We start from the raw sequence: 20,000 nt of genomic DNA on the forward strand, positions 1-20,000 counted from the left end.
GAACGAAGGGCGGGAAGACTTCGAGATATTATTTACGTAGTTATAGAATACCTAACACTGACCACGATTACCCATTTATGATCAAGCTAGTGAATTAGACATGTATAACATCTAGGTACTTTACCTTGCAGACATTTCACCATCCAGTAGCTTTAAAAATACATCAATTACATGGGAGACTTTAGAAATATGTACAGAAGACAATGGAAGATCAGGTAATCAATCCCTCAGCCTAGGAACAGGTGATGAACACAGAAGTGTTGTAGAATCTGAAGCATTGCAAGGTGCTCATCACTTGCTTCTAGGACTGAGGGACTGATTTCCCTCATCTTCCATTGCCTTCTGTATATATTTCAGATTATGTCTATGTATTTTATTGATAAAGCCACTGGTTGGCGAAACGTTAAGATAGCCAGATGTTGCACATGTGTCTAAGTCTTCATCTTCTCGGTATTGTATTATATTGAAATCATCAAGCTAGTTGTTTTACAGGTGTATTTATCTCTCCTTTCTCCGTCCCCTTCTAACTTAATACGACGAAATCTCTCCGCCTCTCTTCCATCTTGTTTCAGCACCGTTATAATCACCTTAAAAGAGAACCTTAAATCGACGTTTCGACCTCTTCTGGACCATCGTCAAGTCACAACTTTCATCTCAGTGCGGATTTTTGGTTAACTGTTCTAGCCACTGTATTGTAACATTTTGTTCTGCACCATTGTTTCTTTACATCTTTACCAATCCACTTCTCGAGATTACCACTTCTCCACTAATTTTCCTCTTCATTACTTCTCCTCCCTACGTCTCAGCCACCCCGCTTCTCTATTTCATAACCTCCATTCCTTACCTCCTCAACATTTCTCAAGTTCACACCACCACCTCTCCAGAACCCATCCCACACCCTCTCCACTGCTCCACTCCGCCAGACGACAGGCAGCAGACAGCAGTAGTAGCTGCGTGACAGACTAACAGAGGCTTGGAAACTCTCTAGCCACACTATTGCACATTCGCTGTCGCATCTCTCTCCAAAATAATACTGCCAGGGATGCTAGTGTTAAGCCAACACTACCAGGGCTGCTGGTGTTCTGAAAACACTGCCAGGGATGCTGGTGTACTGACAATACTGCCAGGGATGCTGGTGATCTGACAACACTACCAGGGATGCTGGTGTTCTGACAACACTGCCAGGGATGCTGGTGCTCTGACAACACTGCCAGGGATGCTGGTATCCTGACAACACTGAGAGGGATGCTGGTGTTCTGACAACACTGCCAGGGATGCTGGTGTTCTGACAATACTGCCAGGGATGCTGGTGTCCTGACAACACTGCCAGGGATGCTGGTGATCTGACAACACTGCCAGGGATGCTGGTGTTCTGACAACACTGCCAGGGATGCTGGTGATCTGACAACACTGCCAGGGATGCTGGTGCTCTGACAACACTGCCAGGGATGCTGGTGCTCTGACAACACTGCCAGGGATGCTGGTATCCTGACAACACTGCCAGGGATGCTGGTGTTCTGACAACACTGCCAGGGATGCTGGTGTCCTGACAATACTGCCAGGGATGCTGGTGTCCTGACAACACTGCCAGGGATGCTGGTGTTCTGACAACACTGCCAGGGATGCTGGTGTTTTGACAACACTGCCAGGGATGCTGGTGTACTAACAACACTGCCAGGGATGCTGGTGTACTAACAACACTGCCAGGGATGCTGGTGTTTTGACAACAGTACCAGGGATGCTGGTGTTTAGACAACACTGCCAAAGATGCTGGTCTTCTAACAACACTGCCAACATAGTTTTCCCTTTCTCATTTCATGAAAAACTGAACTCCTGTGGGTCATTCAGAGACAAGGGTGGTGAAGACTCGATCCTCCGTGCGAGCCTTCATCAAGGAACTATAATTGTTTTGCTCCTAATTAATTTCTCGCCCTCATGAGTTATGGGGCCATTCATCACTTGTGGCAAATGAGTGAGGTTTGTAGCGCACTGAGCCAGGAGCTGCTACCCAACACTCGGATGTTAGCAGTACCTCTTGCTACTTAACCACCACATATGTTTCTCTCTCTCTCTCTCTCTCTCTCTCTCTCTCTCTCTCTCTCTCTCTCTCTCTCTCTCTCTCTCTTCTCTCTCTCTCTTCTCTCTCTCTTTTTTTTTTTTACACAGGGTTTGACAAGGTTAATGATCCCTATCTTTATTGACAACTATTTACAGGTTAAGGATTACTAACTTTATTGGCAAGCTAATAGCTGTTACCACATCAGCTCATTTGAAAGCATTTTATTGTTATGAGACATACAAGTACGGACAGGATGAAGTTGGAGCCATCTGTGGCCAGCATTTTCATTTGATCAACTGACTTTATCTCGTTGACATCATTATGCTGTACGAATGTGTTCCATACTCGAGTCATCCTGGGTATGTAAGATCTCAGATGGAGTGATGTTCTGGAGAAGGGTACAGCCAGAGTGAAGTTGGTGCTTTCTGCCCGTCTTGTGGCATAAAAGCTTGTTTCACGCTGTCCTCGAAGTGGATCCAAGTGTGGTATTTTGACAATATTGGCCTTGTACATAACAGTAAGGCCACCCACATCCCTCCTATGTTGAAGGCTCTGTTGAAATGACAGATCTATCCAGGATGGGTCCAGGCGAGAGATGAGACGTCTTGCTCTGTTCTCTACTCTGTCAAGCAGTCGCAGTCCCTCTCTCTTTTTTTTTTTTTTTTTTTACACAGGGTTTGACAAGGTTAAGGATCCCTAGCTTTATTGACAGCTATTTACAGGTTAAGGATTCCTAACTTTATTGGAAGCTAAGAGCTGTTACCTACATCAGCTCATTTGAAAGCATTTTTATTGTTATGAGACATACAAGTAGGGAACAGGATGAAGTTGGAGCCATCTGTGGGCCAGCATTTTCATTTGATCAACTGACGTTATCTCGTTGACATCATTATGCTGTATGAATGTGTTCCATACTCGAGTCATCCTGGGTATGTATGATCTCAGATGGAGTGATGTTCTGGAGAAGGGTACAGCCAGAGTGAAGTTGCTGCTTTCTGCCCGTCTTGTGGCATAAAAGCTTGTTTCACGCTGTCCTCGAAGTGGATCCAAGTGTGGTATTTTGACAATATTGGCCTTGTACATAACAGAAGACCACCCACATCCCTCCTATGTTGAAGGCTCTGCTGAAATGACAGATCTATCCAGGATTGGTCCAGGCGAGAGATGAGACGTCTTGCTCTGTTCTCTACTCTGTCAAGCAGTCGCAGATGAGAGGGGACAGGCAAACCAAGAAAGTGGAGCATACTCAAGGTGTGAGCGTACTTGTGCCTCGTACAGGATCTCTCTTCTCTCTCTCTCTCTCTCTCTCTCTCTCTCTCTCTCCCCTTTTTTACACAGGGTTTGACAAGGTGGAGCCATCTGTGGGCCAGCATTTTCATTTGATCAACTGACTTTATCTCGTTGACATCATTATGCTGTACGAATGTGTTCCATACTCGAGTCATCCTGGGTATATATGATCTCAGATGGAGTGATGTTCTGGAGAAGGGTACAGCCAGAGTGAAGTTGCTGCTTTCTGCCCGTCTTGTGGCATAAAAGCTTGTTTCACGCTGTCCTCGAAGTGGATCCAAGTGTGGTACCTCTCTCTCTCTCTCTCTCTCTCTCTCTCTCTCTCTCTTTCTTTCTATTTATATCTTCCATCCTTCCCTCTCCCATGTTTCTTCCTACCCTCCATGTCTCTCCTACCCTATCCATCTCTTCTTCCCTCCTCCCTCCTTCCTTCCCTCCTTCTCTCCCCACTCTCCTTCCCCCTCGCCCATGCATCTGTTGCACCACCATTAAGACCAAGAGTGTCATAATTGCATCACTCCTTAATGAAGCCTCACTCTCAAAAGTGCTAAGTAAATCTTCATAAATTAGAAGACTTTTGCTCAAGACTCACAAATGATAAACTGAACGAAATAAGGTAGAACGTGTGTACTGTAGCCGTTCCTGCCTTCTTCTGTTATTATTATTATTATTATTATTATTATTATTATTATTATTATTATTATTATTATTATTATTACTATTATTATTATTATTATTATTATTATTATTATTATTATTACTATTATTACTATTATTATTATTACTATTACTATTATTATTATTATTATTATTATTATTATTATTATTATTATTATTACTATTATTACTATTATTACTATTATTATTATTATTATTATTATTATTATTACTATTATTATTATTATTATTATTATTATTATTATTATTATTATTATTATTATTACTATTATTATTATTATTATTATTACTATTATTATTATTATTACTATTATTATTATTATTATTATTATTATTACTATTATTATTATTATTATTATTATTATTATTATTACTATTATTATTATTATTACTATTATTATTATTATTATTATTATTATTATTATTATTATTATTATTATTATTATTACTATTATTATTATTATTAATTATTATTATTATTATTATTATTATTATTACTATTATTATTATTATTATTATTATTATTATTATTATTATTATTATTATTATTATTATTATTATTATTATTACTATTATTATTATTATTATTATTATTATTATTATTATTATTATTATTATTACTATTATTATTATTATTACTATTATTATTATTATTATTATTATTATTACTATTATTATTATTATTAATTATTATTATTATTATTATTATTATTACTATTATTATTATTATTATTATTATTATTATTATTATTATTATTATTATTATTATTATTATTGTTATTGTTATTATTATTATTATTATTATTATTATTATTATTATCATTATTGGTGTCATTATTGGTATTATTATTATTAATACTTCTACTACTAGTAGTATTATTGCTATTATTATTAGCATTATTATAGTTATTAGCATTGTTATTTTTATAAAAATTGTTCGGATCGTCTATTACTATTTTCCGAGAACTTTGACTCTGACCTTCAAGGGACAAAAATTAGATATATCATTAGTGATCTTTTTCGTACGGAAAATATATATACGTGGAGTTTACCTGGAGAGAGTTCCGGGGGTCAACGCCCCCGCGGCCCGGTCTGTGACCAGGCCTCCTGGTGGATCAGAGCCTGATCAACCAGGCTGTTACTGCTGGCTGCAAGCAAACCAACGTACGAGCCACAGCCCGGCTGGTCAGGAACCGATTTTAGGTGTTTGTCCAGTGCCAGCTTGAAGACTGCCAGGGGTCTGTTGGTAATCCCCCTTATGTATGCTGGGAGGCAGTTGAACAGTCTCGGGCCCTTGACACTTATTGTATGGTCTCTTAACGTGCTAGTGACACCCCTGCTTTTCATTGGGGGGATGTTGCATCGTCTGCCAAGTCTTTTGCTTTCGTAGTGAGTGATTTTCGTGTGCAAGTTCGGTACTAGTCCCGCTAGGATTTTCCAGATGTATATAATCATGTATCTCTCCCGCCTGCGTTCCAGGGAGTACAGGTTTAGGAACCTCAAGCGCTCCCAGTAGTTGAGGTGTTTTATCTCCGTTATGCGCGCCGTGAAGGTTCTCTGTACATTTTCTAGGTCAGCAATTTCACCTTGAAAGGTGCTGTTAGTGTGCAGCAATATTCCAGCCTAGATAGAACAAGTGACCTGAAGAGTGTCATCATGGGCTTGGCCTCCCTAGTTTTGAAGGTTCTCATTATCCATCCTGTCATTTTTCTAGCAGATGCGATTGATACAATGTTATGGTCCTTGAAGGTGAGATCCTCCGACATGATCACTCCCAGGTCTTTGACGTTGGTGTTTCGCTCTATTTTGTGGCCAGAATTTGTTTTGTACTCTGATGAAGATTTAATTTCCTCGTGTTTACCATATCAGAGTAATTGAAATTTCTCATCGTTGAACTTCATATTGTTTTCTGCAGCCCACTGAAAGATTTGGTTGATGTCCGCCTGGAGCCTTGCTGTGTCTGCAATGGAAGACACTGTCATGCAGATTCGGGTGTCATCTGCAAAGGAAGACACGGTGCTGTGGCTGACATCCTTGTCTATATCAGATATGAGGATGAGGAACAAGATGGGAGCGAGTACTGTGCCTAGTGGAACAGAGCTTTTCACCGTAGCTGCCTCGGACTTTACTCTGTTGACTACTACTCTCTGTGTTCTGTTAGTGAGGAAATTATAGATCCATCGACCGACTTTTCCTGTTATTCCTTTAGCACGCATTTTGTGCGCTATTACGCCATGGTCACACTTGTCGAAGGGTTTTGCAAAGTCTGTATATATTACATCTGCATTCTTTTTGTCTTCTAGTGCATCTAGGACCTTGTCGTAGTGATCCAAAAGTTGAGACAGACAGGAGCGACCTGTTCTAAACCCATGTTGCCCTGGGTTGTGTAACTGATGGGTTTCTAGATGGTTGGTGATCTTGCTTCTTAGGACCCTTTCAAAGCTTTTTATGATATGGGATGTTAGTGCTATCGGTCTGTAGTTCTTTGCTCTTGCTTTACTGCCCCCTTTGTGGAGTGGGGCTATGTCTGTTGTTTTTAGTAACTGTGGGACGACCCCCGTGTCCATGCTCCCTCTCCATAGGATGGTAAAGGCTCGTGATAGGGGCCTCTTGCAGTTCTTGATGAACACGGAGTTCCATGAGTCTGGCCCTGGGGCAGAGTGCATGGGCATGTCATTTATCGCCTGTTCGAAGTCATTTGGCCTCAGGATAACATCGGATAGGCTTGTGTTAACCAAATTCTGTGGCTCTCTCATAAAAAATTCATTTTGATCTTCGACTCTAAGTCTGGTTAGCGGCTTGCTAAAAACTGAGTCATACTGGGACTTGAGTAGCTCACTCATTTCCTTGCTGTCATCTGTGTAGGACCCATCTTGTTTAAGTAGGGGCCCAATACTGGACGTTGTTCTCGACTTTGATTTGGCATAGGAGAAGAAATACTTTGGGTTTCTTTCGATTTCATTTATGGCTTTTAGTTCTTCCCGCGATTCCTGACTCCTATAAGATTCCTTTAGCTTAAGTTCGATGCTTGCTATTTCTCTGACCAGTGTCTCCCTACGCATTTCAGATACATTGACCTCTTTTAGCCGCTCTGTTATTCTTTTCCGTCGCCTGTAAAGGGAGCGCCTGTCTCTTTCTATTTTACATCTACTCCTCCTTTTTCTTAGAGGAATAAGCCTTGTGCATACATCGAGTGCCACCAAGTTAATCTGTTCTAGGCATAAGTTGGGGTCTGGGTTGCTTAGCATACCTTCCCAGCTTATATCGGTTAGGACTTGGTTTACTTGGTCCCACTTTATGTTTTTGTTATTGAAGTTGAATTTGGTGAATGCTCCCTCGTGATTAATCTCATTATGTCGGTCTGGGGCTCCGCGCATACCTGTCTGAACCTCAATTATGTTGTGATCTGAGTATATTGTTTTTGATATGGTGACATTTCTTATCAGATCATCATTGTTAGTGAAGATGAGGTCTAGTGTATTCTCCAGTCTAGTAGGCTCTATTATTTGCTGGTTTAAATTGAATTTTGTGCAGAGATTTAAAAGCTCGTGTGAGTGTGAGTTTTCATCAGAACTGCCTCCTGGTGTTATTACTGCAACAATATTATTTGCTATATTCCTCCATTTTAGGTGCCTTAAGTTGAAATCCCCCAGGAGCAAGATGTTGGGTGCAGGAGCTGGAAGATTTTCCAGACAGTGGTCAATTTTTAACAGCTGTTCCTGGAATTGCTGGGATGTTGCATCCGGAGGCTTGTAGACTACCACAATGACTAGGTTTTGGTTCGCGACCTTTACTGCTAAAACTTCAACTACATCATTTGAGGCATTAAGCAGTTTTGTGCAAACAAGTGACTCTGCAATGTACAGGCCAACCCCCCCTTTTGCCTGTTCACTCTGTCACATCTGTATAGGTTGTAACCTGGGATCCATATTTCGTTGTCCAAGTGATCCTTTATGTGGGTCTCAGTGAAAGCCGCGAACATTGTCTTTGCCTCTGCAAGCAGTCCACGGATGAAAGGTATTTTGTTGTTTGTTGCTGGCTTTAGACCCTGTATATTTGCAAAGAAGAATGCCATCGGACTGGTGGTATTGTTGGTACTGGGGGGGGGATTTTTTTCCGGCATTAGTATCTGTATCTGTTGGTATGGAGTGGAGGCCATCGACTGTGGTTCCACTCCAGGAATGACTGGATTTGGTGTACGATTTCTGCCATTCCCTCCCATTTTTTTTCCTTCCTGGCACTAAAAAACCTCTCCCTCTTGATTTAGATTTTGCCACCGAAGTGGCTAGTTTATTGTGCATCCCATATCCATCCTGTGGACGGTAGCGCGAGAGCATGTGGATACACAAAAGGCCTAGGAACTAGGCCCCAAAGGGTTAACAGGAATACATATGGATTTATATCTACATATCTATAGTTCACTTATCTGTTACAAGCAAATTTAGGAAATTTGCTTAGTATATCTGGTATCTTATTTTCATTAATAAGATATCTTGACATGTCACATAGGTTATTATACTGTCTGTCTCTGTATTCCTCAATAAGTGGACAATTAAGCACATAGTGTTCAAGAGAGTGACCATATGCCTGATCACATAATTTACATTTAGTTTGATCATCATCTGTGTGTCTCCCAAACTGCCAGAAGTACTTGTAACCAAGCCTAAGCCTGGCCACTACAACATCAGTCAGTCTGTTCACATTGCAAGTTGCTCCATAAACATACTTATCTACGTTCATGTTATCATAGCGGGTTATAGATCTACTCAGGCTTCTAACTGCATTCCTATAACAATCATCTTCATTATTTACTTCTCTCCTAATATTATTCCTAATGCTAGACACAGTTATACCTAAGTTATATTCTACGTTCTCCTTCTGGATACTCTTCTTGGCTAACATATCAACTTTATCATGAAGGAGTAATCCAATGTGTGATGGGATCCATAGCAATTGTACATTAATTCCTTTGTCCCTAATTTTTGAGTATCTATACCTGGCTTCCCCAATGAGCATGTTGTTGGAGTCATTATATGAGCCAAGAGCCTTCAATGATGACATAGAATCAGTAATGATGATAGAGTCAAGCTCAGTGTCATAGGTTAGCTTTAGCGCCATTAGGATTGCAAACAATTCAGTTTGCAGTGTAGACGCCCAGTTGTTAATTCTTATGCCTAACTCAACAAATTTATTATCGTTCTTAACTAGGGAGGTGGCAACAAGAGCAGATGCAGCCCTGCCAGAAGACTCCTGTTTAGATCCATCAGTGTATATAACTTGTGATAACTTATTACTACCAGCTAGGCGAAAAATTTCTTCTTGAGCAGTTGCTCTAAGTGGCTCTTGAGTGGCTGTGGCTACCCAGGTTTTCCCATGGCCTGGATGTTTTGTATCTTTTTATCCCCTTTAGATGGTGTGCCTGGCAATTTAAGTTATAGCACAGTCTTTCCTGTACTGAAGAGGTACACATTTCAGGGTGAAAAAGCTTACAGGAGGGGAGTTTGCATTTTCCTGTTGTCATATGGGCACGGCATTTTCTAGGGCGGTCATAGTTGCACGTCCCGTCTGTTTTTCCAGATTTCCCATGTCTGCAGATACCAAGTGCATAGTATGTGCACAGGCTTGGTTTCCGTTTGCCTTGGGTTTCTGTGACTGTATTCCCTGTTGGTGCATGTTTACCTGTCTTATTCCTATCCTCCCTAGCACCAACAATGGAGCTCCCACTAGTTGTTTTTGGTAATATAGCCTCATTATTGCTAGTGGAGTCCTCTTGTTTGCTATTTCCTGTGGTATTTCTAGTTTGCAATATTGGTTTTATCTTATCTTTGACTACAATTGTTTCCCCACTACGGCTCCTGTCCCCTATGAGGTCATTTATATGTATTTCTTCTTGGTATAATTCCCAACTACCTGGACAAAATCTCCAGCTTCACCATTACTGTCTCTCAGGACAGCACCTCCAGCTTCACCATTACTGTCTCCCAGGACAGCACCTCCAGCTTCACCATTACTGTCTCCCGTATATATATATATATATATATATATATATATATATATATATATATATATATATATATATATATATATATATATATATATATATATATATTTATATATATATATATATATATATATATATATATATATATATATATATATATATATATATATATATATATGCAAAACAACCACTCTGAAAGAATAGAGAAATTCCAAGCGCTTTCGTGACTACTCACATTATCAAGTGGTTGTTTTGCATATTCTGAAATCACCTGTTTACTGTGATCTTATTGCATATATATATATATATATATATATATATATATATATATATATATATATATATATATATATATATATATATATATATATATATATATATATATACAATATATATATATATATATATATATATATAAAACCTCCCTTTACCCCTTCCTTCCAACTTTTTTGTAGGGGTCGTCCTCGAAAAAGTTGGAAGGAAGGGGTAAGGGAGGTTTTGTGGGCGAGTGGCTTGGACTTCCAGCAGGCGTGCGTGAGCGTGTTAGATAGGAGTGAATGGAGACGAATGGTATTTGGGACCTGACGATCTGTTGGAGTGTGAGCAGGGTAATATTTAGTGAAGGGATTCAGGGAAACCGGTTATTTTTATATAACCGGACTTGAGTCCTGGAAATGGGAAGTACAATGCCTGCACTTTAAAGGAGGGGTTTGGGATATTAGCAGTTTGGAGGGATATATTGTGTATCTTTATACGTATATGCTTCTAAACTGTTGTGTTCTGAGCACCTCTGCAAAAACAGTGATTATGTGTGAGTGAGGTGAAAGTGTTGAATGATGATGAAAGTATTTTCTTTTTGGGGATTTTCTTTCTTTTTGGGTCACCCTGCCTGTGTGTGTGTGTGTGTGTGTGTGTGTGTGTGTGTGTGTGTGTGTGTGTGTGTGTGTGTGTGTGTGTGTGTGTGTGTGTGTGTGTGTGTGTGTGTATGTGTGTGTGTGTGTAACTGGTATTTAGAGTAAGTGGAAAAGATATTTTGGGCAGAAAAATTATGAAAACTCAGGACATCAAACTCCGGAGAATGATTTCATTTTTTCCCAGTGGACTGGAGAAAGTTTGCGAGAAAGAAGACTCTCGCTCTCCAACTTTGTGACATTTGAGAGGCTTACCACAATGGGCCAGAGTACTGTTACTTAAAAATACAGCTGTTTGTTTCCCAGACCTTGATGAAGAGGGGAGAGAGAGATAGATAAAGAGAGAGATAGAGAGAAAGAGAAAATGTGAGCGACTCTCCACTTCGGCTGTTGCTCCTGCAAAGGAAGAAGAAAAATATTTGTCAGTTAATTGCGTATTAAATGTGATCTTTATTTTGAGATGGACTACACATGTGTGTGTGTGTGTGTGTGTGTGTGTGTGTGTGTGTGTGTGTGTGTGTGTATTTGTGTCCTTTAATGTTGCTAGAGCATCCCCCTCCTGACAGAGCCACAGTAGCTCTTTGTCCAACTTATTGAATAGTGATATCAAAAAAGATCTTCAAGCCAGGAGGAAATTCTTCAATACAACGAGCTCTTTATGTAACAATACCTCGTGGGGGAATCTTATCAAAATCCTTATTCATGGTTGCAATAAACATTATACTTATAACCATTACCTTCCTCTTCAAAGATAGCAGAATATTATTATTATTACAGTTATTATTTTAATAATAATAATAATAATAATAATAATAATAATAATAATAATAATAGTATTATTATCATCATTGTTAGTATTATTATCATAAGCATTGTTATTATTATTATTATTATTATCATTGTTAGTATTATTATCATAAGCATTGTTGTTATTATTATTATTATTATTATTATTATTATTATTATTATTATTATTATCAATTTTGTTATTTATTATCATTATTTTGAATATTGTTATCTATTATTATTATTATTATTATTATTATTATTATTATTATTATTATTATTATTATTATTATTAATAATAATTTTATAGGGTAGGTGCTAAATTATAAGGATCATACAGATCCAAAAGGCAGCAGGTTTGATCTAAAGAAGAGGAGGGCAGCTCTGATTCCTAGAATCAAGAGCCCTTCACCATCATCAAGGCATCAACCCATTGATGAGAAATACTTTAATGTCAGTCAATACCTTAAAACAAAACATCTCAATATGAAAAAAATGAGTTATTCTATCAGTTACGTTTATCAGTTTAACTTGAACTTTGTGGATTTTCGTTGTTTTCAATAATTTGATCAGGCGGTAACTCGAAACTATGTTCTTGTCTCCCCTTTCCTAAAGAGTCACCTCCGTGGCACGAGATATGCTTGTAACGCTTTCTTCAGTAGACTAACTAGTAGATTTCAGAGTAAATGCCGTCTTTAAGAACCGTTAAGGAATGTTGAGAGAAAGACAGAGATAGATAGATAGATAGAGAGAGAGAGAGAGAGAGAGAGAGAGAGAGAGAGAGAGAGAGAGAGAGAGAGAGAGAGCAGCAGGACAAAACCAGATCAGCAGTAGGAGTGTTTACTCAGTACCTTCATCACCTCCCTCCTCCCTCTGCCCTTATTGACTCAGCCGTCCACGCTTCACACCCTCTGTTGGCTGACATGTTTTCTCCTCTCTCTCCTCAGCCCACTGTCATGGAGAATATATATATATATATATATATATATATATATATATATATATATATATATATATATATACATAATTATATAAATAAAGCTGAAAAACACACGTATATATATATATATATATATATATATATATATATATATATATATATATATATATATATATATATATATATATATATATATATATATACGTGTGTTTTTCAGCTTTATAAGACTCGTCGAGCCTTTAACAGAGCATTGCCTCAGTAAATCGTGGTATTTTCTTCAATTTCCTCTACCATTTGCGTTAGTTTAGTTATGGTGTTCGTTCCGTCGTACTCCTTTGTCCAGTGTGTGTATGGCATTATGTTAATGCAAGATACTGTAGCAATATTAGTCAGAATCGGCTTATGTTAACAGTTTAAACTAAGAGTTGACTCACCGTGGCATCCAGTCCCTTCCCATGCACATTTCTTGCTGATCTGCCTCGCTTTTTATTCTCATACCAAATCTGCCACTCTGAAAAGTTTCCAGACGGCTACGGCTATCACCTTGGCCCATTACGTCTGTGTCTCGGACTCGAAGCCTCGAGGAAAGCTGGAATTACTTCTGTCATTGTTGTATCGCAAACCCGTGCCCGAGTCTTCAGTGATTCGTAGCGGTGGCCGGGTTCTCGTTGGTTCAGAGAGATGGCTGGGTTCTAGTTATTTTAAAGCTATGGCTAGGTTCTTCTGGGTTCTCGTTGGTTCATAGCGATGGCTTGGTTCTTGCTGGTTCATAGCGATGGCTGGGCTCTTGCTGGTTCATAGCCATGGCTGGGTTCTCGTTGGTTTATAGCAATGACTTGGTCCTCGTTAATTCAGACATACGCGTTGATCCTCGTTGATTCAGCTGAGCTGACCTGAGCTTGAATCAGAGTCAACCAAGTTAAACAGATCCAAGCACGATCAGGCATGTTAAACGAAGCTAAACATGAAAGAGTTCACCGCGCAACACACAAGTGGCATTAGTGTTGCGCATGAGGCATCAGCACCCCTCCCACTGCCTGTCAGGAAGTGCACAGGGTAAGCGCCCCCTCGGTGAGCTCACAGAACCACACAGCTGTTAACAAACTGGTCATAAATCCCGGCTGGAAAATGCGTTGAATTACTTACTGAGCCAGAGATGCAATTAGAGTGATTCAGTATATGCTTCTGAGGAGAGAATGCACTGCCGTGTAATTTCTCGACGTTCTATGCTAGCAAGGGTAAAGAGATCATGGGAAAACCCTCATGAATTTCACTAGATTATCTTATTTTTTTACCCCTGTGTCTTGTACACTCTGAAAGTGTGGTCATGTCTTGTGTCTTGTACACTGGGAAACTGTGGTCATGTGTTGTGTCTTGTACACTGGGAATCTGTGGTCATGTTTTGTGTATTGTACACTGGGAAACTGTGGTCATGTCTTGTGTATTGTACACTGGGAATCTGTGGTCATGTTTTGTGTATTGTACACTGGGAATCTGTGGTCATGTTTTGTGTATTGTACACTGGGAATCTGTGGTCATGTTTTGTGTATTGTACACTGGGAAACTGTGGTCATGTCTTGTGTCTTGTACACTGGGAATCTGTGGTCATGTTTTGTGTATTGTACACTGGGAAAATGTGGTCATGTCTTGTGTCTTGTACACTGGGAAACTGTGGTCATGTCTTGTGTCTTGTACACTGGGAAACTGTGGTCATGTCTTGTGTCTTGTACACTGGGAAACTGTGGTCATGTCTTGTGTCTTGTACACTGGGAAACTGTGGTCATGTCTTGTGTCTTGTACACTGGGAAACTGTGGTCATGTCTTGTCTTGTACACTGGGAAACTGTGGTCATGTCTTGGTCATGTCTTGCGTCTTGCATATAGGGAAACACAATACTTGATGTTGGTGTATTGAAATAGTCATTACTCACTAATTATGCCAATAGTAGTGTTGCCAATAGTAGTGTTACCAATAGTAGTGTTACCAATAATAGTGTTACCTGAAGTACTGTTACCAGAAGTACTGTTACCAATAGTAGTGTTACCAGAAGCAGTGTTACCAATAGTAGTGTTACCAGAAGTAGTGTTACCAGAAGCAGTGTTACCAATAGTAGTGCTACCAGAAGTAGTGTTACCAATAGTAGTGTTACCAGAAGCAGTGTTACCAATAGTAGTGTTACCAGAAGCAGTGTTACCAGAAGCAGTGTTACCAATAGTAGTGTTACCAGAAGCAGTGTTACCAATAGTAGTGTTACCAGAAGCAGTGTTACCAATAGTAGTGCTACCAGAAGTAGTGTTACCAATAGTAGTGTTACCAGAAGCAGTGTTACCAATAGTAGTGTTACCAGAAGCAGTGTTAAGAATAGTAGTGTTACCAGAAGTAGTGTTGCTAGTAGAACTAGACTGCCATACCTCAGACCTCCACAAAACAATGTACGGATAGTAACACGCGCTGCCAAGAGAGTCAAGATAATAATTACAATAACGTAGAGGTGGAGAGTTAGTAATGAAGAAGACACACGAACGCTCCACACATTTCAATCCTGCCTTAATAAGACTCATATTTTCTTTTATCTTTGAGGGGGCGGTGACCCCTCCCTGTCATCTTAACACTAGCGCACTGAATATCCAATCTCACCTGAGGAATAATAGCAAGGTAGCCCGGCTGTCAGTCTGCAAAAAAAAAAATGTTCTTATAGCCTTCCTGTGTTGTTTCTCGCTGATTTCATTGGATAGTTTCTTGTCCTGACAGTTTATATACATCTAGAAGTGTATATATCTCAGGGTGTGTATATTTGGAATTTACTTTCATCCCTAATTTAGGGATTAAAGTATTCTTGATTGGGGTGTATAGATGATATTCAACCTTAATGATCCTCGTGCCTTAAGTCTTACACACCAAACATTCGAGAGAGTTTCTACCGTAATGAAAAAGTTTGGGGCCAATGTGTGAATACAGAGAAGAAAATGAGAGGACCTAGCCGGCGCCGTGAAGATTTCGGGCCAGATGAATGACCCAACACTATTAGTTTTGTTCATGCCTCGGTGTACTTGCAGTTTATTGTGCCAGAAGATTGGAGCGTGGCATGTTTGGTGTTAGTTAGCCCCGGGTGCTCTCAAAGCTGCCTCTCTGAAAATATTCGTTCGGAACGGAGGGCAATTTCCAGCTAGGTAGAATTCACATCTATATTATCTGGCCTTTTTTTTTTCAGGCGCTACTTGCACTGCACGAAAGTATGTGGAAAAAAATGGGGGGAAAAAGTGTATTAAAAAATGGCGAAAAGTGTATTGAAAGGTTTCTGGTGAAAATCTTGGAAACGTATTTGCCATGACTCAAATTAATTAACACTTGGGTAGAAAATTTACAGCTCACCTCAGACCCAGTTAAGACATTTGTTGCAGTACTCACTTATTTGTGGTTGCAGGGGTCGAGTCACAGTTCCTGGCCCCGCCTCTTCGCTGGTCGGTACTAGGTTCACTCTCTCCCTGCTCCATGAGCTTTATTAAACCTCGTCTTAAAACTATGTATGGTTCCTGCCTCCACTACGTCACTTTCCAGACTATTCCACTTCCCGACAGCTCTATAACTGAAGAAATACTTCCTAACATCCATTTGACCCATCGGAGTCTTCAACTTCCAATTGTGACCCCTTGTTTCTCTGTCCCATCTCTGGAACATCCTGTCTTTGTCCACCTTGTCAATTCTTCGCAGTATTTTATATGTCGTTATCATGTCTCCCCTAACCCTCCTGTCCTCCAGTGTCGTCAGGCCGATTTCTCTTAACCTTTCTTCGTAGGACAATCCCCTTAGTTCTAGGACTAATCTTGTTGCAAACCTTTGCACTTTCTGTAATTTCTTGACGTGCTTGACCAAGTGTGGGTTCTAAATTGGTGCTGCATACTCCAGTATGGGCCTGACGTACACGGTGTACAGAGTCTTGAACGATTCCTTATTAAGGTATCGGAACGCTATTCTCAGGTTTGCCAGGCGCCCGTATGCTGCAGCAGTTATCTGGTTGATGTGCGCCTCGTGAGATGTGCTCGGTATTATACTCACCCCAAGATCTTTTTCCTTGAGTGAGGTTTGCAGTCTTCGGCCGCCTAGCTTATACTCTGTCTGCGGTCTTCTTCGACCTTCCCCAGTCTTCATGACTTTGCATGACTTTGCTGGACCAGGCTTGTAGCCTGTCCAGGTCTCTTTGTAGTCCTGCCTAATCCTCATTCCGTTGAATTCTCCTCATTAACTTCACATCATCTGCAAACAGGGACACTTCTGAGTCTATCCCTTCCATCTTGTTATTCACATATTCCAAAAACAACACAGGTCCCAAGACTGACCCCTGGGAACCCCGCTCGTCACAGGCGCCCACTGTGACACCTCGTCACGTACCATGACTCGTTGTTGCCTCCCTGTGAGATATTCTCTGATCCATTGCAGGGCCCTTTCTGTTAAGCGTGCCTGATCCTCTAGCTTTTGCATTAACCTCTTGTAAGGAACTGTGCGTGTGTGTGTGTGTGTGTGTGTGTGTGTGTGTGTGTGTGTGTATGTGTGTGTGTGTGTGTGTGTGTGTGTGGATACAGTCTTCACAGACACACACGTCGCATTCATCAACTGCTTGGTGTGATATATCTGTAAATTACTGATAATCTTAACTCTGCCTCCCTCCTGCCTCTCTCTCTCTCTCTCTCTCTCTCTCTCTCTCTCTCTCTCTCTTTTTTTTTTTTTTTTTTTTTTTTTTTTTTTTTTTTTTTTTTTTTTTTTTTTTTTTTTTTTACACAGAGTTTGACAAGGTTAAGGATTCCTAGCTTTATTGACAAGCTATTTACAAGTTAAGGATCACTAGCTTTATTGGCTCTATCTATCTGTCTATTTATCTATCTATCATCTATTTATCTATCTCTTTTTACCAATCTCTCTATTACATGTTGTTACGCCCTTTGTTCGTAATTTAACAAGGGTTATTTGTTTATTGTGTTGAGTTGGCTTTATCACTTAATAGCCTGGTCACAGACCGGGCCGCGGGGGCGTTGACCCCCGGAACTCTCTCCAGGTAAACTCCAGGTAATATTGTTATCAGTATCTTCAATAATAGCTAAAATAAAGGTACTCTGCTTTATAGTGTTATCAGGCCATGAATCATTTAGTTGTTGTTAGGCAGGATGCTTTATAAGCTCGAGAATACTGGTACAACTATGTTAAAGTACCATGTACCTGTTTGCGTCTCCCAACCTCCCTCTCAGTTCAAGTTGATGTCAAACAAGGGAACCTTACCTCAGGCAGTTCGTTCTCACCTCTGGACGAGAAAGTGCCAAGCCGTGGAGCTCATGTTTAGACTCCAATTGAGGAATTCAGAGGTCCCCTTGGACGGAGAATTCTGTGGCTGAACGAGTGGTCGGTGAATTATCCGTATTGAAAATATGACGTGGATAATCTGTGAATTTAACCGCCCCGTGGTTATAAGGATCTAGGTGGCAAATGGAATAAGTCTATGTACTGAGTCACGACTGAAGATTCTTGGAGACGAGTCACTGACCTGTTCAGGCAGTAGTGTAATATAGTGTAATCTATTGAGGGAATATTACGACCCTCTTACTGTTATTAAACATTGAAAATTTAAAGGTCATCAAGACTGACTATGATTATTTAATCTTAAGCTGTTATGTTCTTAAGTATTTATCTTTTGTGATGTATATCAGAATTACTCATGACAACCATATGAGTACTGTGTTTTAACTTCTATATAACTTACTAAGTATATTAATAACCTTAGTTTAATATTGAATAAAAAGTTGAAAAAGCAGTAGAGGTAATAGCAGCAGCTGCAGGAGCAGCAACAGCAGCTGCAGCAGCAGCAGCAGCAGAAATAACAACAGTAGCAGCAGCAGTAGCAGCAGCAGGTAAGCAGTGTACCCAAGCAGTTAGGTGCAGCAGTTTTTGAAGTATGTTAAAAGAAAGTCTCGACCAGCCGAGGGAACGAGATTATGAGGGTGAAATATTGTACTGAGGAGAGTAGAGGATCACCTCGGTGGTGAGGAGAGTAGAGGATCACCTCGGTGGTGAGGAGAGTAGAGGATCACTTCGGTGGTGAGGAGAGTAGAGGATCACCTCGGTGGTGAGGAGAGTAGAGGATCACCTCGGTGGTGAGGAGAGTAGAGGATCACCTCGGTGGTGAGGAGAGTAGAGGATCACCTCGGTGGTGAGGAGAGTAGAGGATCACCTCGGTGGTGAGGAGAGTAGAGGATCACCTCGGCGGTGAGGAGAGTAGAGGATCACCTCGGTGGTGAGGAGAGTAGAGGATCACCTCGGTGGTGAGGAGAGTAGAGGATCACTTCGGTGGTGAGGAGAGTAGAGGATCACCTCGGTGGTGAGGAGAGTAGAGGATCACCTCGGCGGTGAGGAGAGTAGAGGATCACCTCGGTGGTGAGGAGAGTAGAGGATCACCTCGGTGGTGAGGAGAGTAGATGATCACCTCGGTGCTGAGGAGAGTAGAGGATCACCTCGGTGCTGAGGAGAGTGGAGGATCACCTCGGTGCTGAGGAGAGTAGATGATCACCTCGGTGCTGAGGAGAGTAGAGGATCACCTCGGTGCTGAGGAGAGTAGATGATCACCTCGGTGCTGAGGAGAGTAGAGGATCACCTCGATGCTGAGGAGAGTAGATGATCACCTCGGTGCTGAGGAGAGTAGAGGATCACCTCGGTGCTGAGGAGAGTAGAGGATCACCTCGGTGCTGAGGAGAGTAGAGGATCACCTCGATGCTGAGGAGAGTAGATGATCACCTCGGTGCTGAGGAGAGTAGAGGATCACCTCGGTGCTGAGGAGAGTAGAGGATCACCTCGGTGCTCAGGAGAGTAGAGGATCACCTCGATGCTGAGGAGAGTAGATGATCACCTCGGTGCTGAGGAGAGTAGAGGATCACCTCGGTGCTGAGGAGAGTAGATGATCACCTCGGTGCTGAGGAGAGTAGAGGATCACCTCGGTGCTGAGGAGAGTAGAGGATCACCTCGATGCTGAGGAGAGTAGATGATCACCTCGGTGCTGAGGAGAGTAGAGGATCACCTCGGTGCTGAGGAGAGTAGAGGATCACCTCGGTGCTCAGGAGAGTAGAGGATCACCTCGGTGCTCAGGAGAGTAGAAGATCACCTAGGTGCTGAGGAGAGTAGAGGATCACCTCGGTGGTGAGGAGAGTAGAGGATCACTTCGGTGCTGAGGAGAGTAGAGGATCACCTCGGTGCTCAGGAGAGTAGAGGATCACCTCGGTGCTCAGGAGAGTAGAAGATCACCTAGGTGCTGAGGAGAGTAGAGGATCACCTCGGTGGTGAGGAGAGTAGAGGATC

This window comes from Cherax quadricarinatus, chromosome 41, assembly GCF_038502225.1.
Source record: "Cherax quadricarinatus isolate ZL_2023a chromosome 41, ASM3850222v1, whole genome shotgun sequence".
NCBI classification, from domain to species: domain Eukaryota; kingdom Metazoa; phylum Arthropoda; class Malacostraca; order Decapoda; family Parastacidae; genus Cherax; species Cherax quadricarinatus.